At 37.9% G+C, this 23,232-nt stretch overlaps 2 long non-coding RNA genes across 3 annotated transcripts; one reads left to right on the forward strand and one right to left on the reverse strand.

Annotated features, from left to right (window-relative positions):
• Positions 1-2,187: 2,187 nt before the first annotated feature.
• LOC121886229 lies at positions 2,188-11,014 on the reverse strand. Of its 2 annotated transcripts, none has more exons than XR_006092700.1 (4): positions 10,932-11,014; positions 10,109-10,245; positions 4,665-4,763; positions 2,188-3,880 (listed from the first exon to the last, which is right to left on the reverse strand). It is a non-coding gene; the product is annotated as an uncharacterized LOC121886229 (long non-coding RNA). The 2 variants fall into 2 exon arrangements; XR_006092699.1 differs by having other exon boundaries at positions 2,188-4,091.
• Positions 10,276-22,774, forward strand: LOC121886228. The gene is made up of 3 exons (XR_006092698.1): positions 10,276-10,840; positions 10,990-11,722; positions 21,419-22,774. It is a non-coding gene; the product is annotated as an uncharacterized LOC121886228 (long non-coding RNA).
• Positions 22,775-23,232: the final 458 nt, after the last annotated feature.

A 23,232-nucleotide genomic window follows, 5' to 3' on the forward strand; every position in this document is an offset into this window, starting at 1 on the left:
CTTTCAGTTCAACCAATCAGATTCCGCCACAACCTCTGTGAACCAATAATCTTGTTGTTGTCTACTTTAAAACTGTTCCTCTCTGCTGGAGTCAGCTGTCATTTCAGTGTCAGGTTGATTCGACCCTCCTCCACCCCATTTACCTTCAGTTTCATCAGAACCAGCCATCCTCATCAGAGTCGTGCTCCACACCACATCCATCACGATCTTCAGCCATTGCTATTCGCTCCCTCTCACACAATGATGCATCACTATTAATAATGTACTTTATTAAAGATATGTATCAGTCACAGGGTGATTTTCTGCATTAATGAGTACTTTTATTTGTATTTGCCTGTGCTTCCTCTGCCACCATGACCATACTCGTCCGACCTAAGGCAAAGATCCTGTTTGGACATGAATCCTCGGACTCTAGCTGTATTTCTAAGATGAAAAAAGGCTGATGTAGCATAGATATCATGTGGCACCAGGGACAACAGTAGAAAGAGAATGCTGTAAAACAAAGAAAATCCTTGCAACTCTGAGTGTGGTCCGTGATTTTCCTCCATGTTGTTGAAGTACTTTTCTTTTCAGTGAGTGAAAGCTGGCTTGTCAAGATCCCTGAATGACTATGACGATGTTTGAGTGTCCACCACAAAGGACCATCTTCATTGGCCCATACACCTTTAAACTGTGTAGAAGGTCTCTCACAAAGGTAAAGTCGTCAAATTACCTCGACAGGCCTTCATCTGCCTGTCAAGCGGTGAAGAGGATGCATAGGCGGAGCCAGGCTCCACAGCAGCTTCATGATACGTGTCTCTTTTTCCTGACCATCCTATTCTCCCTCTCTCTACTTCTGCCTCTCTGTCTTTGTCCCTTTCTTCTCGCCTACTGCCCATTCTCTCTGGAGAAATCAGTCGGGCTTCACCCTCTCAAAGCCTCTTATCTCGGAGATGTCACTTCTCAATTTGCCCTGGCCGAGCTATTTGCCAGTGGCATGTGTATTGATTTTTCTGTCAACAGTGGGAATGGAGCAAACTCTTGAATGGAAGCCTTAAGGTCTACGCCAAATTTCAAATGTTGGGAATTTGTTTGACAGGTTCCTTAATTTATGTGCAGGCACATGCTGAAATCATTTCTGAAACAGCTTCAAATGAAAAATACAAGATTAATAATAATAATCATTTTATTTGTATTTGCCCCTTTCATGCAGAGAGACAGCCCTCAGTGCTTCACCAAGCAGGTGTTTAAAAACATAAAAACGTTAAGTAGCGAACTAGAATAACGATGAATCAAATGTTTGATAATGATAAAAAATATAACAATAAAATAATTGTTGTTAGAATCTTTTTTAAATCCTACATACTAAATATCAGAGAGTCGGCCAGAAAGCAAGATTAAAAGATTTTTTCTGTTCTAAGATTATGACGGACAGTATGGAGTTCAAATTAGGGGCATGAAAATAGAAAGCAGCAGATTTCCTGTGGGAAATATTAGGTACATGTAAAAAAATAAAAAAATCAAGGCAATGAAAGATCTGAAAGAGCGTTTGGACTGAACATGAAGCAAAATTTAGAGGAAAAGTCAAGGGAAAGACTCAAATCACCCTGGGTGGTGCAAACAGCAGCAAAGATGAAAAGATGAACATGGATGGGAATATGGAAAGACTGTAGCAAAGCCGAATGGAGAAAAAAAAAACAGAAATAATGATTTGGTAAGAAAAAGAGTTTTATAAAATAAAATATATACTCATATTTGAGTTTAGAAAAACACTATGGGCTGCGATTGAAAGTTCATGGAAACTGTTCAGCAAGTGAGCAGAGATCTAGAAGTAATGGAAATGTGTGACACACAGTACGGATGCAAACTTGACTGAACTCGATGAAAAAACTGACAAAGAGGAGACAAATCATAATCACTGACAATTCCAGGATTACTATGTTTGTGTGAAAAATTATAACAATATCCACCTCTTAAAATATACAAATAACAGTGTTAACCCTTTCATGCATAGTGGTCACTACAGTGGACAGCTATTCAAAAGCTATTCAAATATCTTGCCAATCCTTCTATGGTAGAAGACCCTTGCAGGTAACAACTAAGGAGTAATACAATTGTTAAAATTTCCAAGTATTGATTTTATGTTGGGAGAAAATGATGATTAATCATCTGTCCACTTAGTTGGATAGATGATTTGTTTGTTTGTTCATTTGTGTTTTCTTTTTTAGTGGAAATAATGACCAAAATGTGTCATGTTCAGAGATTACAATACTGCTGACAATATAGGGCATTATACAGGCTTGAAAGAAGCCCTGAAGTGCTTGGGTTAGGGTTAGGGTTAGGGTTAGGGTTAGGTCTAGGGCTGAAAAGACCAACACATTCATGCATAGGCTACAATTTACACAACCCTGGAGATTTCTTTGTATCTTTATGATTCTTGATTTTGGGATTTTATGTCAACGTGATATAGCCCATCCAGTCAGAATGTGCAGAATGTGTTTTAGCCAATGCAAGCATTCAAATAATGTGTCTTGGCGTTTGCTCCCAAAAAACACAACACAGAGAATAAAAATAGACAAAATACATTCACTCATTCTAATGCTGAAACTACCTTAAAATATTGCATTTTCAAGGAGAGGATAAAAGGTATGGCGGCTATTTTGTTTGGTTGAGCAGACAGAAACTTGACAGTCACGTGACATGGACGCAGGCCAATAGTTAAGAATAGGCCAAAAAAACATAGGCATCTCACAATTTTAGAACTGTGAAACTAGTACATTTTACACTGTGGACCAATGTTGCTATTACACATTTTGATTTGAGACTGGGTTGCTGGGTTGCATTTCAGTAACTTTGTAAGTAAGTTTTTGACAATATTACTCCAGTGAAAACAGATATGTCCATATATCTATGGCATTGCTAAAATCAGTCTCAGATCTCTATCTTGTGTCTTAATCTGTCTGGCAAGACAGTAAAACATTGAGTATAGAATTTTCTATTTATTGCTCATTTATTTAAAAAAATTTTTTACTCATCCAAATATTGATGTCAGTACACAGGCACTAAGAAAGAACTGTTGTCATCTGGCAAAACAGATTGGTATTTGACATTATGATGACTTATTACTCAAAGGCAGAGTGTATGAAGAAAACAAAATGGTGCCCAAATTGCTTCCTTGAGGAACTCCATAATTAATATCAAGTGTCTGAGATACAAAATAAACTAACCTGACTAAAACAAAACTCTCAACAGGCATGAACAAAACACTACACTCACGCACTTCACCAGAGAGACTCACCCATTTGATTTCAGTCGACAAATATAGTGAGAATGTTTTAACGAGAAGACCTGAGAAATAAGAAACTGCTACATAACTTCATGTGGAATAGATTGCAGAGTTGTTTCCCCTCGAGGTGCTATGAAAGCACTGAACTGAGAGAGTTGCAGAATGTCGACTACCTCAGGGCTTTCTGGGTTACTTTTACTCCCAGGATCCCTGGCTGGGTAGTTGCAAACTTACAAACTTAGCCTGTGGCAAAACATGGCATGGGTCTCAGCAGGAGCATATCTCTGCTGCAGAGTCAAAACGATGCAGTTCTGCAAGGAGACACTGCCGCAAACTGGCAAAGTGCCACCTCTGCTCATGTCTGTCTGAGCCCAGCAGTAAACACTTTGTCCAAGATCTTTCATGTCAAGTAAATACTCCAGTGAGTCATCCCTCCGAGCACAAGGAGCTGAAAGGAAAAGGCTGGATTGGAGTGCTGACCTGTCACAAACCCCCGGCTGCCTCAGGTCATGTTGATGTGGGGGTGTTGCAGGCCACGTTCCAGTTCCATTTTCAGAGCTGTTGGTTAGTGTGTCCCAGGGGAGGACAGATGAGACCATGGCCGTGGTCAGAGTGCTATCAGGAGGGTAAGATGCTTGTCAAGATTCAAGAATTATAAAGTGGTGTGGTAGAATTAGAGCTACAATGTCCCTGAGATTCATGTGTCTGCCTTTATCTATGTTTGCTATGGTTTATTTCATATGGACACTATTTGGGTGTGTGATTTTGTGCACATACACAATATGGAAAGTAAATTCTCATAGTTGGAAATACAAGGTTTTAAAACCTGTTGAGAAGAAAAAAACTTCAATCAGTTTTGGGGAATTTAAAAAAACAAAACAAAAAAAATTGACATTTTGGAGATACAAAAATTCTAAGGAATTATTTTGTGTCTGAATTCTGGCCACGTGCTGGGACATTCCCAGCATCTGTATCTGTGCTTTAGCAGATACTTTCAATATCAACATTTTGTAACTTGGTAAATTTGTTTATTGATAATGTTAATCTTATTTTTATTGCTGATTTTTGAAAAAAAGAAGCATAAATCAGGTGACATTACTTTTCTACCAAAATGTATTTGCTGCCACAAACTAGTAGCATATAAGTATAATTTCTAGGCGATATGGTTGAAAATGTATGAACACAACTACAATAGGTCAAAGTCCAAAATGTTACTGTTCATTTTCTCTTCCAAATAAGTCTGTCTAATGTTGGGGTTTCTTTACAACCCGTGTCTCTTGTGTTTCTTTCTTTTTTATTTTATTTTATGAGCCTTTGTCATGAGTTAAGGCTGAATCTGTAATTACCAGTAACCAGTTGTCAGATAAATGTAATTTTAAAGAACAGCACTTGTGCTTACTTTCCATCTCTGCCTTTTATTCTCCTTTATTTGGCTAAATGGAAGGAACAAGAGTAATCTTGGAGAAAGCCTCAGATCACACATGCACCTTTGCTGACTCTGAAACACAAATTGACAGTCATTAATATTTCCAGCTACAGGGCAATGAATCTGCCATAGCTCTCCATGGATTTGATATACCTCCATAAATCTGGGAGATTAGTGGGAAATATTTCAAAATCCCATGTCAGGCTAAATGACGTTTATGTCGATGCATCAAAACCCCGTTTATACTTGGTTTTAAAAATGCATCTTGGGCGATCAGATCACAAGTGGACAGTGCTAAATACAAGTGTAAATGATCAACAAGAAGCATTGTGGTCTGATCACTCAAACCGCTTGCCGAGGTCGTCTGGGACGCATTTGACCACATAGGACCACATAGTGACAGTGCACCAATGTCAAATGACTGCCAATCTCAACAGTTGGAATAGCCCATGCAGGTACATTAGTTCTTGAAACATTTTTGTTAAAATGTAAAATTAATTTCTTTACTATCTGAGTTTGAAGTCTTGTCTCTTTTGGTTAGAACTTAAATACATGGCATAGCCTTGGTCAGCTGTCACAGACTATAAATAGAGGGGTTTTTTTTACATTTCAGAGGCGCTGGTAAATTAATTAACACTGCTAATTATTTTGAAAGCTCTTCTACTGTACTGTACTATTTTCCGTGTGAACATAATTCAGGCAGAGATTACTTTCTCAACGCAACATAATTGGGAAAACAGTTCAGCTGTATAAATTGAGGTAATTCATCAGGTTTTTCACAGCTCTCTGGAGCCACAAAATGCTTCATACTACTGTTTTCACATATGCAGTAGTCCTCCTCAACCCCTGGAAACACACACTGATGTGTAAAATCAGTGGAGTAAAGTCAGTATGAATATGCATTATGTTCAACTGTTGACTTAACCACATCATCCACCATTGTGAGTCAGTAACTTTCACCCTCTACCTGCTGCTGTTGCTTCACTGATCAACTGCTATTTTCTCTTTCATGTCTTTGCCCTCCTCACAGCATCATTTACACTGGATCAGCATTCCTGGCCCAGGTCCCTGGGGTGCTGGTGGGGATAATGTAGCTGAGGGGAGGGGGTCTAAGAGGAGTGACCAGTAAGGCCTCAAGTGAAGGGCCTATCAGTCACAGTGCAGTGGAGCTGCCCTATGAATTTCATTACTGCCTGCCTGTTGGGCTTGGCTGGTTATTGGGTGAGCAGGCTGAAGCCTTGCACATTTTTGCCCTCACTTTTACCTTTAAGGCAACTCCTCTGCTTAAACTGTTAGAAATCTTAAACTGTCTTGGCAACATGGTCCTGGGACAACAACCTTTCTCTCAACATCTGCAAGACTTAGAGGATAAGGGGGTTTGTTCATTCACATCGATGGAGCTGAAGCGGAAAGAGTCTCCTGCTTCAAGGGGTGCTTTTCATTATACTAACGTGTCTCCTTGCTTCCCTCACTAGCATCTCTACCTTGTGTCTTAGTTCCTCCCAGCAAGGATGAGCAAGAGGAATATAATTTATCAAACGGGACATCCTCACTCACTCCAGTGTCATTTTGAGGAGATGACATGTAGTCTTGACGCACATCACCCTAAATGTCAAATATGGATAAGTCAGCTATAGAAATGACTAAGTAAGTTTACTAAGTTCAAACTCTAGTTTGCATTTAAAATTCATGTACAATTAATTAACACTTTGCACTGTTACTTAATAATTTTAGCTATCATATTAATAGCTGGTAGGAAAACACCTGATGAATGCTCCAATGTTTTATCATTTGATTATAGATCTATAGCAGTGAGCGTCTGTCACAGAATAAGACACAAATAGACAATTTAAACCTGTAAATTACTGAATGAACAGAGCCGACAAAGAAGCAATAAAAACAGCTGTAGCCTGCAGTCTAAATAAAATGTTGCTTATTCAGTTTATGAAAGTCTGATGTGCTTTTCACGCTCAGGATGATTTTATAGGAGACACGCAGCTGTGCACCGTCATATTTTCCTGACGGAGCTGAGATGCACTGAAATGGAGAAGAAGAAAGGAGAAGCCTTTTGGTTTATAAAGAAAAATAGTACGGTATTTTTATTATCGTCTCTCTGTGGCTGTTGTGTGAATTTATCTCCTTAACAAGAATGCAGCAGAGATCATATAATGTGTTGTGGGTAGTTTTCTTGTTGAAGTTACAGTGAGCTGTCTGGACTCACTCATTCATTTGGAATTGATCCAGTTTTAATTGTCTGGCTGCTTGGTTGTGACAATTTCTTGTCACAGTTGGTTTTTAAACTGAGCTGTATATTGAGTAATAGAATAGAACTAGAACTAGAATAACAAGTGTTAACATGTCAGCTTTGTAGACTATATTTTGTATGTGGTGCACATAGATAAGAGTGCGTAAGTCATGTATTTGGTACATGCATTAATACTTTCTGATGTGAACCTACACTTTTAGATCTGTGAATGTTTTTAGTGTTCAATCTTTCTAGTGTTCAGCATTGATCTGTACCTCACATTATAAGCTTTGTGGTACTTTATATATTTCTGTATACTAAGAAAGAAAATCTGTTGTCACAATAGAACAATACTATATAATAGAACAATACCCTTATTTGTGATTTTATTAATAATTTGATTTCTTTTTTAAATTTTTTATGCCTACTATGTAGTTGTTGCTTGACATAATGCTTACTGTTCAGAATGACCCTGTGTTACACTGTGCATTTGATAAATACAACCCTTTCACTTTATATAACTAGCAGACCCTGAGCCCAACCATGACTGTCATCCTAACCTTAACATTTTTAAAAATAAACCTAAACATAACATCTGATTGGTGGGGCTTGTTGTAAGTGGTGGTCAGTCTAGTAGGCAGAACTACCTGAGAGCGTAAAGTCAGGGAGAGAAATTCCCCGAGCTCGGCGAAGATACCTATCTGACTCTAAATCAGCTCTGTGTCCTCCATTACTCTGACTCCTGATGGGAAGTTCTGGTCCATTTAAGAGCCAGGTTTACTATCTTCACTCACCTCTCAAATGACCTTCAATAGAGCAAGAAGAGAGCAAAGCACATTTTAAAAGGAGGATTGCAGCCATAGAGCTCCATGGTTGTCCAAAAATTATGAACCCTGCCTTACTCATTTATGTTGTTCATTAAAGCCCTCAAGACCCTGCATACAACATTTACCCACAAAATAAAAGATATAAACAAAATGTATTCATATTGTAAGGCAGTTCGCTCTAAAAATAAAAAAAAAACTTCTTGCTTCTGTTTCCATGGAAATACATGGGGTATGACTAATACCTGTAAAACAAACACTCACGTCAATAGACTCCTATGTAATGAAATCTAGTTTACTACTCCAGCAAGTAGGCCAACCCTTAGTAACAACCTAGCAACCGAGACGATTTCTAGTCCCTGTTGAGTCAGCCAGCCAACTTGAGCTAATGCTTTCTGGGGATCGCGGCATTTCCCAAACTGAATAAATACACATACAAATACAAAACTGCTTTCTCAATCTCATTGTAACAAAGATAACCGCTGAAATGGACAGATTTAGCTACTATGTCCGCAAACTTCACAGACATTTTTTAGCTAGTAGCGCCGTGTCACCGACTCACCGGCACAGCTGATGGAGGATGCTGGAGTGGAAGCTGAGATATACTCTCAACTTAAGGGAAAATTGCTAAGTTTTGCTGTGTATGGGGGTGCCGGGTAACGATAAAGAGGGGAGAAGGGTTCGGGTTTTTCAGTGTGTGTGAGGGTGTGCATGTGCAACTCGCCCCACAGTCTTAGAGTTCAATCCACTCGGTAAAGGGTCTGTTTTGTTTCCCCACAACCCCTAATCAGTTGAGTTCAATCCAGTTTCACAAACATAAAAGAAAGACAACTCAAAACTCTGGGTTTTCACCGCAGACCCCCCCCACAAAACAAAACAAACCAAAGATGCTAGCAAAGCAACACGGTACACAGAATAAAGCCAGCAGAAACGTCAGATAGGTCGGACCACCGTATCTTCAAACATTACATTCATGGCTGAAAATGAAAAAAAAAACAAGTTTGCCAAGTTCACATATCCCCGCAACTCAAATCAACCACCAGTCGTCTGCCCAGAAGTGACTGTTGTTGTTAGTGCAATGTCACGGTCTGTAGTTCTAAGGAATGGTGGAGTAATATTTTTAGTGACGACAGCTAGGTGTGCTGTCATGCTGATTTGAGCACGTTCTAAATGTCTAGTTGACCAGTAAGATTGCTTGGTCAGAACTACGTGTTGTATAATATTCCTTAAACTTTTGCTTTAACAGTTTTCTGGTGTCAAATTGTTGAAAATCTGTAGGATACTATTGCTGGTGGAGTTGAGACTTACTGCTGCAATGCGTGTGTGTAAGTGGTGAACACTTCTCTTATTGGGCCTGATTAGAGCTGCTCTTTGGATTGTGTAGTCTTGTACACTTGTTTTAAGGTAAAACAGCTCACTCTATAACTGTGTGTTTTAGGCACACATGATAAGTGACAATGTTTGTCAGACTCTGATCAATACCGTGGTGATCACTTTGACATGTAGTTTCAGTGTGTTTCTGTGTAAACTGATAGCTTTGGGTGGAAAATGCATTGTGTTGTTTTGTTTATAATTAACAGGTGTGCATGGTCTCTTGTTGTGATCCTGTGTGGCTGATCAATAATTAAATCCTGTATTGCTTGTATCGCCACAGTCCAATGTCTAGTACGTTATGAGGAAACATATTCATAACACATTCGAGTGCTAACACTACCAATATTATGAACGTCTATGATGTGCAGCAGTCTAACAGCAGGAATATTATGATAAAGTTACTTTGTTTTCATGTTAACATTACTTTATAGTTTTCACGCTAATGTTACTATTTCATGCTAATGTTACTTTATTGTTATCATGCTAATGTTACTTGTGTGAGGGGAGCTTCTGTGCTTTTAACCCGTGATGCTGGTTGATGGTTTGGGACACATTCAGCTTCACAGGTAGTGAAAAATGAACTAACTTTGTGTAGTCTGTGTTAACGTTATCACTGCCATTGATCTAGCTGCCATTTCTCACTGGAGTATATCATCTTAGCTAGCCAGAGCCAGATTTCTGAATCTGAAAATGTCCATATACTATATATCTATCATGATATCGTGGCTACGTATTTTCTGCCCCCCTGCCACGAACATCCTTGAATGTTTGTAAACCGGAAATCTATCTATTTGTCATTGGATTGGTTTATTAATTTCTTTAGTAACATAATTCAGTTATTTAATGTTGGTTGTTATTATTTTCTAATGTTTCATATGTAGTTGGTTTTAAATTGGTCACTAAACAATCCATGAGAGCAAGCAATTTGACAGCAACAGTATAATTATTCCATATTTCCAATACATTGTACATACCTCAGCAATAATATTGAGGTAATGCAATGCAATTTTGTCAGCCGTGCGTCTTTTTAGTGCCTCTGGCGCACTCATCAGCTTCCTGAATGTTTCAGGATCATCTTCTACCAGTAAATGACCTGATCAGGGTGTCGTTACTGGAATGAGGAAAAATAGAAAAGAAATTTTTTTAGTCATTGGTACAATAGTTAGGTATCTGCTCTCCAGCACTGTATTGCTGTTTGATAATCACATTATGGGTTCCTGCACATCCGACGGTTAGTGTAAATTTGTCACTAGGCACTCTTTTGGGTATTATAGTGAATGTGTTAGCAAACAGCTGCCTATTTACACAACCAGAGAAGGAGCAACCATAGCATTCATTTGAAGTCACGTTTCTGACCACCACCTAGAGGCCTATATAGCCTCTCCTTTAAGCTCTGTTTTGGTCTCCACCAACTTCTGAGAGAAAATTAGCTGCTAAGTGCTCCACTCTGTTCACCAGCTAGTCTCTAAGTGTGTCGGTCTGCTGTTTGGTGCTGGGCAGGTAGAGTACAGTGGCTTTATCAGACCTTTGTCACTGCAAGCAGTGGCCTGCTGTTGGTGAAAACCAGCTTGATGAGAGTAGAGTTACAGGCTAGAAACCCAAACCAGCGATATGTGTCAGTCAGTAAGAGACTTGCACTCTCCTAGGCTGCATCACCTCATCATTTCGGGAATTTGAATATTCTTTGCCCGGGAGAACACGTCCAGGTACTTTTGTTACCTATTGATGCACAATGATTGTGTTTATAATTTATGATTTTTCAACAGTCTAGACTCCATATAATTATTTTAAACTTACTTTTCCTCCCAAAAGATCTCTGCATGTGTTTTTTTCATTGTCTTCTTGCTCCTGTCAGAGGAAGAGGAGGAGGAGGAGAGGATTGAAGATGAGGAAGAGTAAGATGTCTTGGTCCTCTTTCCTGGTTTCTCTAAAAGAAAAGAAATGTACACTAATAAGTTTGTCTCCAATCAAATTTTCTACTTCTCATTTACTTTAAGATACTTTTTGTTTTACTGTGCTGTATAACGGCTTATCAGGGAACATTTTACAGTAAGGCTGAGATGCAATAAGACATAATTAAATTACTAACCAATCAAAAGGATAAAAGCGGAAACAGCTAAAAGCAAGACAGTGCTCAGGTGAAACAAAACATCATAAAAGGAAATTTAAAATTATTACAACTGCTACTCCTTAAACTACATTATAAACATCATTTGCTACTATTACTTCTACTGTACAGCTTCTGCTGTTACAAGCTTTACTGCTGCTGCTGCTGCTCCAAAAGGAAACCATAGAAGCTCTGAAATGCAACAGCAAAGATGAAACAAATTTAAGGTTTCATTTTGAGATTCTCTTCATTTTTAGATCATATTACCCTCATCATATTATTATTTTTAGATCATATAGACACATTTTTATGTATGTTCATGGCATATTGTCACTGCACTAGTCAGTCTTTTCTGGCTTTCCAGTCAACAGCTGAGAACTAAACCAACAGAGGAGGCATCGAAGGAAAGACAGGAGGCTTGAAAAAGGGTTTAAATACTCCCACCTTTTTCATGTTGAATCAGTCAAAGAGTTGAACTGAGGTCAGTGTTTGGTCCATCGGGGCTCTGGAGATGGTTTCTGAAGTCAATTCTTTCTGTGATGTTTCTCTCTCTCTGACTCTCAGAATGAAATGATGTCATCCAATATATAAATATGTAACCCATAGCAACCATATAAACATTTGCAGCCAGTATTTATACTATTTATTGATTTGATTTATTGATTGGGACAGTGTGCAGTTTTAAACATTAAAGATGCACTGCACCGGAGTTAGCTCGAAGCTAATTTGAATCCATAGTCCCCCACAATCAAAACATATAACAGCACAACAACAAACAGTACAAAGCAGAAAAAAAACAAACAACATTTTTTTTAAAAAACACACAAAACACACTATACAAAATACAAAGCTAAACACAACAGCACATCACGTACACCCACAATGTCAACTAAAAGTTAATGTAAACTAGACTCAGTGGTCACACAGCTGATTCGTCTTTAGTTGATTTTTTAATTTGGCCTGGAATGTATTGATAGAACTACAGTTCTTCAGGTAGGGCATTGCCCTGAGTTGTGGCTTTCACAGAGAAAGCTGACTGCCCATATGCAGTGCGACGAAATGTTATGGTACAATCTTGTATAGAGGATATTCTGGAGGATCTAACAGAACTTACTGAGCGAGTGTACACAAAGCACATAGTGGAGGAGGGGCCGAACCATTTAAAATTTTATAAACTAGGCACAAATTAAAGAATAATCTAAAATTTTCAAAGCTCAGTAAATTGTATTTCTCCAGTACCCTACAGTGATGGAAATGCATTGGCTTTTTGTCAGTTTTTATAGTTTGTTTGTATAAGGACTCAAGAGGTTTTATGGCTGTTTCTCCAGCCTGCCCCCAATATGTGATGCAATAAGACATATGGGGAAGAATCATAGCATGCATAAATATCTTGGCCGCATCCAAAGACTTGAACTTCATGGTTTTAACCGCTTTTTTAACATGTTTCTTAAAGTTCAAATTTGGATCCAGTGTCACACCAAGATATTTAAAATCAGTAACTATGTCAATTTTTTCACCTTTGATGAAAATATCAGCGTTAGGAGGTTGTACCATAGTTTTAAAGAAAAACATACCCTTTGTCTTGTTTACATTTAGACTCAGACATGATTGATCAAGCCAATGTGTGATCCTTTCCAATGCAATTGTTAGCTTAGCAGCAGCTAACTCAGCTGTTTTTGCATGTGTGTACACAACGGTGTCATCTGCACACATCTGCAGTTCTACATCATGACACTGTTGAGGGAGATCATTAATATATAGGCTAAATAATAGGGGACCTAACATTGACCCTTGAGGAACACCCATTGTGCACTTCATGTTACTGGACAGTATGTCACCAACTTTAACACATTGTATCCTATTGGATAAATATGAAGACATCCATGCCAGTGCTCTAGATGAGAAGTTAAATTTAGTTTCGTTATTAAAAGATCATGATTGACTGTGTCGAATGCTTTATGCAGATCTAAAAATACAGCACCAACTACTCCTCCTTTGACAAGTCTTGATTTAATTTGCTCTATTAAGTGCAAGGTAGCAGTTTAGGTGGAATGATTTGCTCTAAAGCCAAATTGCATACAATGTAGACCAAAATAAAGAGTTGTCAGTTGTTTAATGACAACTTTCTCAGCAACCTCTGAGAGTACTGGCAGTATACTTATTGGTCTGTAGTTACTGGCTTCAAGGCGGTCTCCAGATTTAAAAAATAGGCATGACAATGGCACATTTCCAGTCATCAGGAAAGGAGCTGTGTTTAAAAGACAAATTAATTAAATGAGCAATAGGGGGAGTTAAAATATATTCATGTGATTTGACAAACATGGTGTCAAATTGGAAAGGATCTCTACTTAGTAAGTCATTAGTCTCTACCAGCTCAAAACAAACTCGGGCACAAATCAGCATCGAAGTTCTGCAGCACTCCTGGGGTCACTCGTCCAGGATTTAGCTGAACATCTCCAGAGAGCAGGATCAGCATGAAGAGGAGACCTGCTATTCTCCAAAATGGGGTGGCAGATGACCGGTCTACTGGATCGGTGATTCGCTCTGGTACCTGGGCTTGTCCGTGCCGCAGGACAGAGGAAACATCGATAATCTAACAAGGAGGGACCCAAAATTTTTAGGAGATTTTAAACTCAAAGTACAGGGAAAGTTAATTGAAGATCATCTTACTGTTGCGTCTGTCTTTAATAATTTTTTTCTTGAGTCTGTAAATGAGTTAGGAAAAAAATTACAAAAAGGAAACTGGATATTGTTCCTATGGATGCTAAAGGCCAGGTTTTCGAGCTGGTAGAGACTAATGACTTACAAGTAAACAAAATCATCAGCTCCTTAAAAAGCTCCAAAAGTAGAGATGCTTTCCAATTTGACACCATGTTTTTCAAATCACACAAAGATATTTTAACTCCCTCTATTGCTCATTTAATTAACTTGTCTTTTAAACACAGCTTCTTTCCTGATGACAGGAAATGTGCCATTGTCATGCCTATTTTTTAAATCTGGAGACCACCTTGAAGTCAGTAACTGGGTTAATGACAAATAAGCCTTTTCAAAATGTTTTTTTTTATAAAGCTTTAAAAATGTACAGAATACATTTATTTGATGTTGGAAGAGTGTGTTTAAACAAGTCTTAATGGTTGCACAACATTTACAGGGATTTAGTTCAGTTTTAGACTATATTTGCAGTTTCACCAGTCAAAAAATGTCAGGTGGCGCAACCTGACACACTTCTTCTTTTTTTTTTTTAAAGTAATTTTTTTAGCAAGTATACCTGAGAGTGTCTACTCTGCCTAAAACATTACTATTTTGTAGTTGAGCTGGGTATTAAAAGTAACTTATGGATTCTTTATTGTAAGGGGTGGGTTTTCTGGTTTTCCAACATCCAACTTTAGATTTAAAATGTGAATAAATACTTTACAAATTTAAAAAATATAATGTTGTATAGAATGATTGTTTACATCACAATTTCCAAACATTTGTTCACATCAATCTCCCATGTCTTGGTATAAATTAGTATTTTACCTGGCTGCACCACCTGACAATGCGGTTGTGCCGCCTGACAAGATTCATAATAATAATGTAACAACAACAAATAATGAATAAATGCATTTTTATTTCACAGAATAAAAAATCCCAGTTATCTTCGGTCTGTTCAAGTATAAATTGGTAAATATATAAACTTGTTATAATTTACATGACAAAAATTACATTTCATATTCAGTAGAAACTGCTACAGATAAAAACTGGTTTTCAATAATTTAAGTAAACTGTACTAAACTGATGAGAAAGAACATTGTTTGGGAAACATTACATGACAAAAATGACACGGATAAAACTGAACAGGCTCCACTGAATAGCATTGATTAATTTTTGGTGGGCCTAGTAAAGTTGTCCCGGTCTGCATTATTAAGGCGTGTGTGCCTTGAATTAAGTGGCTCTGGTTCGGATATTATCTTAATAACATCAGTGTGGTAATAAAAGGTAACATCTGCAGGATGGGGCCAAGTGAAAGCATTCTTTGAGCCCAACTGCTGCATGCAACTGACCTCTAGCTCCTCATCAACCACCTGAAGCACCTGCCCCACAAATGGCTGTTCCTCACACCTTACTAACACAAATTTTCCAGTAAGATCCTGTTGGACATTTACATTTGCCTTGGCACTGCTCGTTTGAAAGCTTATCCTGGTAGTTGTGTAGCACTGGCAGATGTCAGGCCTGCTGCAGAAACAGGACAGCTCTCGATGCAGAGTGATCCCTGGTTCAGTTGACAGGATCTGGTGTACACCCAAAGCTCCCTTTACCATGGGCACTCTACATGTATTACCTTTCTTTCCTTTTTGCAAGATATCTTTCTCTTGCAGCCGGATCATTTTAATGCACTACCTGTGGTGTGCCGCTTTTTCTTTGCTTGATAGTGGCATCTAAAATCATTGAAAGGGATATTTTAAAAATGTAATAATAATGTAATAATAAAAAATCATATATATATATAGTGTAATATTAATGTACATTTAATAAGTATATTTAATATCTTTAATAAAAAATATTATATAGTGTGTATATATAGTGTGTGGTAACTATTAATGTACATTTAATTAATATCTTTAATGATATACATTTGTATATCTCAGTTTAATATGTTTATTTAATCAAGAAAGGACGTTCCTTCTGGTTGTGCCACCTGACATTTTCTACTATTTCCCAATTATTCAGGCATCTACTTGGACACCTATTTATCATTCATTCATTCATTTTTACAATATAATAAAGAGTTTTAGATTAAAATAACTTTTTCTTAGTTTTATATTGGTTGTACCACCTGACATGTAAACAGTACAAGTCTAACTATGAAGAGAAAATAGCTATTTTTTTATCAATATATGAGAGAGATTTACATACCTTTCACTCATCAGTCAAGGTCAGTTGGGGTCCTTTAGATGTTGCAATATCCTGTTTACTCATCTCTCTCTTCAATTAAAAATAAAAGTTGTATGAATGCTCCTGGTCGACTAGTCGATTATTTGGTCGATATGCGCTCGTCCGACTAAATTCTCATTGGTCGACTAATAGCCAGTGCTACATCAGTAGCTTTCCAGGATTAATCCATTATTTCCTGCGGCGGGAGGGACAGACTAACAAGTTACCTGTGAAAATGAGTGTGTTTTCAAAAGTCCCCCTTTGTTTACACAACGTTGAACTCGCCCACCTGATGGAGACTGCTAACTGAGCATTTACGTTTACTTAACGTACTGAACGTTGACTGAGTTTTACTGAACGTCTAATTGGAGTCAGCTAAACCATGTCAAAGAAGTCGTCGGTGTGGATGCATTTTGTTAAAACAGATGACCAAAAAAAAGTCGAGTGTAAACTTTGCAAACAGAAGTTTACATATCACAGCTCAACATCCAACATGGCGTATCATCTAAAAACCATAGGCTAACTTGTCCGCGTTAGTATGCTCCGTGAGCTTTGAGTATGAACATATCAGCGCTGGCATATTTCAAAATATTTGGTCTAATAATTGTTTTATAACTGCAGGCGCATCCTGCAGCAGCTTCAACGGCTCAAGCGTCTACCAGTGGCAGCAGTTACACCCAGACCAAGCTGGATGTGAGGCCTCCTCTCTCAAACAAACGGAAAAATGATATCACGAGGGAAATTGTCAAGTTTATTGCTCAGGATATGAGACCCGTTAGCGTTGTGGAGGGTAAAGGCTTTAAGAACTTGATAAAAATTTTGGAACCTGGATATACAGTGCCAGCACGTGAGACAATCATGCACACACTGATCACAAAATACGATGAACTGAAAAGTAAAGTTCTGGAGTTGGTGCAACACAGCGAGGCACTGAGCTTGACCACATATATGTGGACATCTGTTCGAATGGAGTCGTACATGACTAACTGCCCATTTCATTAATGAAGAGTGGAAACTCAAGAGTCTTGTTCTCGAGACAAAACAGACGGAAGAGGCACACGGGCATAAACATTGCCACGCGGCTAAGTGAAATTGCTGATTCCTTTGGAATTCCAGGAGCAAAGAGAGCCTGTGTTGTGAGTGACAATAATATATATGACTAATATGGCTCTTTGCATGGAGACACTAAAGGAGTCAGATGAATGGCCAGATGTGCAGAGCATCAGGTGTGCTGGATACACCTTGCAGCTCTGTATTAACGCTGCACTCAAACAGGAGCTGATTTGTCGCACCGTGGCTGCTGCGCGACATCTGGTGGGACATTTCAAAAAGGGACACAAAGCAAAAACTGGGCTAAAACAGAAGCAGGAGCAGCAAAATGTCCCTCAACACAAACTGATACAAGATGTCTCTACACGTTGGAATTCAACATATTCAATGTTGGAGCAACTGCTTGAGCAATGCTGGCCCGTTACCGCGGTGCTTTCGGACCCAAACTTCACTAAGAGGAGCAAGAGCAGTACACTGGATCTTGGTACAGCACAGTGGAATGTGGCAGAGGACATTAAAATTGTGCTGAAACCCATGATAACTCTGACTGAGCTGCTGTCTGAAGAGGACAACACTTCCCTCTCTGCAACAATACCAATGCTGGCAAACTTGAAAAAACGCCACCTGGCCATTGTGGAGGATGACAGCCCCGTTGCTAAAAAAATTTAAACCAAGCTGGTCGAAGAAATTGACAGTAGGTGGGACTTTAAAGACCGACTGATGATGACCAGCAGTGTATATATTACAGCTGCAGTAATAGACCCCCGTTTCAAGCAGCTATCTTTTCTTAACGATGGAAAACGAGATGCGGCCTATACAGTAGTTGCACAGCTGGCAGAAAGACTGCACGCAGCGCAACCAGAGGCACCGATGAAACCTCAGCTGAGGAGGAGGAACATGCGAAAAAAACCCAGAAAACTGACAAGGAGAAGGACATAGCTATGTTGCTGTGCGGAGATGAGGACGACCTGCTTTCCACAGAATCACGTCGGAGAAGCAGAAGAAGAGATGAAAGACTATCTTCAGGACAAAACCAAAATTGACTCTGGACCATTGGGGTGGTGGAAAAAAAAACCTGTGTCTGGCCCGAGTGGCAAAACGAACACTTTGTACCCCTGCGACCTCTACGCCTTCTAAGCGCATTTTTTCCAAGGCAGGATTTATTGTCAATAAATCGAGAAGCTGCCTCCTTCCAAAGAATGTGAACTTGCTGGTGTTTCTAGCACACAACTCAAGAAACTGTGAATGAATCTAGTCTGTGGACACTGACTCTCTGTGAGCGAGTAGCCTACGCGCAAAAAGCTATTGATATGTTAAGTAGCCTCTCGGCATTTGTTTCTATATATTCTATTTTATGTTTTGTATCAGGTCTACAACACCATGTTGGCTTAAGTTTTCTTCGTAATTTATGTATGTATTTATTTATTTTTACTGGGGATTTAGACTGCCATGCAGCCCCTTGCCACTGGTGCACCTTAATTTAGTTTTGTAATTCCTTGTTTTTCATATTATTTAATTTTGGAAGCTAATGCCCTTTTGTAATTGTGCACATTTATTACGTTTTGATGATTGGTTTTGGATTTGGGCACTTTATTTCGTTGTGGAACCTAACACGCTATTGTGCTCTTTCTTTTCTCAAACCTGCTATGCCTTGTTTGAATTAGGCATTTTATTTAGTTTTGGAGATTTTTAAAAAATGTTTAATAACCTGTGGTACTGTTATTATGGTATTCCGCTAAACAATGCCTTTACACAAGTTTTGAGCTTATTGATAATTAAAAATCCAAACAGCTGAGCCCGTTCTGTTACAGAATTTTTATGTTGCCTAAATTGTTCTCACCTTCAGTTGGTTTGTTTAATAAATGTTCTTTTAAAAAATGGACTTGTCTTCTTGTACTTAAGAGTAAAAGCTTCGAGTTAATAGGCTATTTTGTCTTTTTGAGATCAGATCACACCCGTGCAGCTCTATGTTCGGAAATCACACAATGCGGGCTGTAACAATAGTGGAGGGTCCAGTTTATGAAAATAAAATAAGACAAAAACGATTATCTTAAAATGATTTTGTATAATCCTCAATAATTCCTGTGCTGGGATCACCAGTTGATATAGTTCTATTTTCGGAAATCATATGAATATGTGCAGGTGCACGTGACGCCATGCTGGTCGGCTCTGAGTCTGTTGTTATCATTTCAGTACAAAATGATTAGGTTAAAATGATTTAATATACCACAAATACTAGCTTTTTATATGTATTTATAATTCATTTAGGCTAATAAGGCTACCAGATAGAGTGTACACAGTGCACTGTGGCTGATTTAGTTAATCTAGATATAATAACGTGCTTTTTTTTTTCCCCCGCGACTAATCGATTAGTCAAAGATTATGTGCAACTTCAGTCGACTAAGATTTTCTTTGGTTGACTACAGCCCTAGACATTTCAGATATGCAGATTTACAAGTTGTTTTTCATATTCCAAACAATTTAAGAACAATTCAACTATTAAACTTTGTTTATTTGACAGGTTTTCGATATAAAATTATGCCTCCATATTAATGTTATATTAATTCATATTTTATTTAATTTAATACATTTCATATTGTGTTAACTTGTGGACAGTTTCGCTACCTGACATTTTGAGGGTTTGAGATGGAAAAACATAAAATATATATAATTTATATGATAAACTGGAAATATGTTCAAATTAAATAGGTTTTATAGAATAAAATGATGCTTATTATGAATCATTTAAAATTATTTAAAACCAAAGAAGTGTGCTCAGACACAAAATGCATGTCACATCATTGACCCAACTAGAGACCAATAAGTGTACTGCCAGTACTCTCAAAGGTTGCTGAGAAAGTTGTCAATAAACAACTGACAACATTTCTTAATACAAGCAATTTTGGTCTACATTGTATGGAGTTTGGCTTTAGAGCAAATCATTCCACCAAAACTGTTACCTTGACTTAATAGAGCAAATTAAATCGAGACTTGACAAAGGAGGAGTAGTTGGTGCTGTATTTTTAGATCTGCGTAAAGCATTCGACACAGTCAATCATGATGTTTTAATATCGAAAACTCTCTAAATTTAACTTCTCATCTAGAGCACTGGCATGGATGTCTTCATATTTATCTAATAGGAGACAATGTGTTGAAGTTGGTGACACACTGTCCAGTAACATGAAGTGCGCAATGGGTGATCCACAAGGGTCAGTGTTAGGTCCCCTATTATTTAGCCTATATATTAATGATCTCCCTCAACAGATGCAGAGTTACAAATGTATGCAGATGACACCGTTATGTACACACGTACAAAAACAGCTAGTTTTTGTACGTGTTAGCTGCTGCTAAGCTAACAATTGCGTTGGAAAGGATCACACATTGGCTTGATCAATCATGTCTGAGTCTAAATGTAAACAAGACAAAGGGTATGTTTTTCTCTAAAACTATGGCACAACCTCCTAATGCTGATATTTTCATCAAAGGTGAAAAAATTGAGTTACTGATTTTAAATATCTTGGTGTGACACTGGATCCAAATTTGAACTTTAAGAAACATGTTTAAAAAATGGTTAAAACCATAAAGTACAACTTAGTCAGTTGTGGTGAATTAAAACATTACATTTTGAAAAACAGACACAGTACTAAAATCAGGGAAGAAAGAACTTAAAAAACATTTTTTTTAAAAATACAGGATAACAATACTATTCCCCAACTAGGAAGTTTACCATCAGTAATCGCAACATCTTTAAGAACAAACAATTGATCATGACAAGACATGTTCAGACACGTCGTACTAATGCTGGCCAAAATAATCAGTGTATCTGAGCTCAGTGACTGCAGGTCTGAGTATCTTTCTGCCATGTTTTCAAACTAGATTTAAAATGTTTAAAAGTACTGCACCCTCGGATACTCAGTGGTAAAGAATTCCACATACCGACTGCCTTAACTAGAAAAAAGTTATGACCAAACTTTGACATTCAACAGTCCCCTCTAGTGGAGCTCTTGTTAACTTTGATCCAGGACTACAAGTTGTTACAAGCTATTTAAAAGATTGTGGTGCAAGATTGTAAATAACAAGAGCAAGATTTTGTGTCATTGTATTTGAGATTTTAATCACTTGCTTTTTGAAGGTTAGATTGCTATAAACAGTCACACTAAATATTTAACATGTTGAACATCCTGCACCCTCTGTCCTTTCACTGTCATTTCAGGAGGAGGGGTATTGCTTCTTCAAACAACATATTCTAACCATCCTGGATAAATTCAATGTCATGCTTAAAGAGGTCAACCAATCAGCTATCTTCTCCATAGCTACTGTAAGTATGGACACAGCCTGCTGTTTTGAATTAGCATGTCCATAAATGACTGTGTCATCTGCGTACATTTAGATATTAACTTCTGAACATATAGACGGAAGATCATGAATGTAAATACTAAATTAAAGAGGTCTTAAAACAGAACCGTGAGGGACACCAACAGAAAACTCAAAATGGTGATGCTATTCCTTTAACTCATGTACAGTGTTGTCTATTGTTCAAATATGATGCCACCCAGTCAATAGTTTTTTTTTGGATACATTATGAGTTGATGATTTAGATAATAGCACCTAATGACTAACTGTGTCAAATGCTTTATCTATAACTATGACTACAATCACACCCCCTTTATCTAACATGCATTTCATTTGCAAAATAGCAATTTGCTGATTCTGTTGAGTGATGTGCTCTAAAACCAAACTGCATTGGATTCAGAGAATGATGACCATAATTCAAGCTGTCTATGAAACTAAGCTTTGCCACCAATTTTTTATCACCTTGGATATTATTGGATGGATGCTAACTGGTCTTTAGTCGGTCTGATCTCTTATTTTTAATTTTTTAATAATTGGTGTGATAACTTCAGTTTTTAAAGTGTGTGAGAGAGAGAGCTGCTTCCCTGTCACAGGCAGAGGATGGGGGCAAACTCAATTTACTGTCTGCAATTTTTTCTCTCAGAAAACTGAGAAGAAATTGCTAAGAAAGTTACTTTCATTCACTTTAAAAAGGACCATAAGTGTATTAATTCCTCAACTACAGCTTGTGTATATTTTCTATGTTTTCTACCATCCATTGGCTTCCATCCTTTGAAGAACATGTAAAATCCCTGTTTTTGGCCTTTACATAGGCTATGTATCTAACTCATGTTACACACCTCAGTGTTCACCTGTCTGTCTGAGCTCTTATCAACACTGAGTACATTCCCACCAGGTGTTGGGACTTAATGTTCAGTATCAAGTTGTTCAATGTAAGCTGCACTTTGGTTCACTTCACATGAATATATAGATTCTCTTTCTGAGCTTTGACTGCTGTCAAATGTAGAGGAAACAGTAGGCAGCTCCTTTAAATGACTAAACAGATCTTAATATTGTACATTTCTCACATCTATTCACTTCTGGTTGTAAATTAAAGGATAACTGGAGCTCAGAAATGTTGCTACATCAAAGAGAAAGAAAAAAGTGACTTACCTGTATCACAGTGGTGATTTACAGTCCAGTTCTTTAGATCACTTGCTTGTTGATTAGAGTGTGGTTGTCTACTCAACTGCTCAAAATAAAATGAACAGAATCCAAACGGCTCTAATTTATGCGGGACATCAGTTCTAGAACTCCTTTATGATGCTGACTGCTCAGTTAACCTGAGTTCTAAAGGCCTCACATCAACATCACATTCAATTCAAATACAAATAAAGCAGTAAACCAGGTACTCTGAGATACATCCTGCAATAAGAGTTTTCACTGTAATACTGCTATGAAAAAATCAGATTATGTGTGTTGAGGTAGTGTGTCAATGAAATATGTAGAAACACTAGTATCGTTAAGCAACACATAGCCAGTAGTGTGTTTAATATTCTCAGGTGCTCAAGTCTTATATTCATAGTTTATTTGGACAGAGTGCTGATGCATTAAACTGTGTCTTTAGATTCAGACATCCACTGGCAGCCCTGAGGGGAATGATCTTGTCATTGTTCTATTTTATATATACATATA

This window comes from Thunnus maccoyii, chromosome 19 (genome assembly GCF_910596095.1).
Source record: "Thunnus maccoyii chromosome 19, fThuMac1.1, whole genome shotgun sequence".
NCBI lineage: Eukaryota > Metazoa > Chordata > Actinopteri > Scombriformes > Scombridae > Thunnus > Thunnus maccoyii.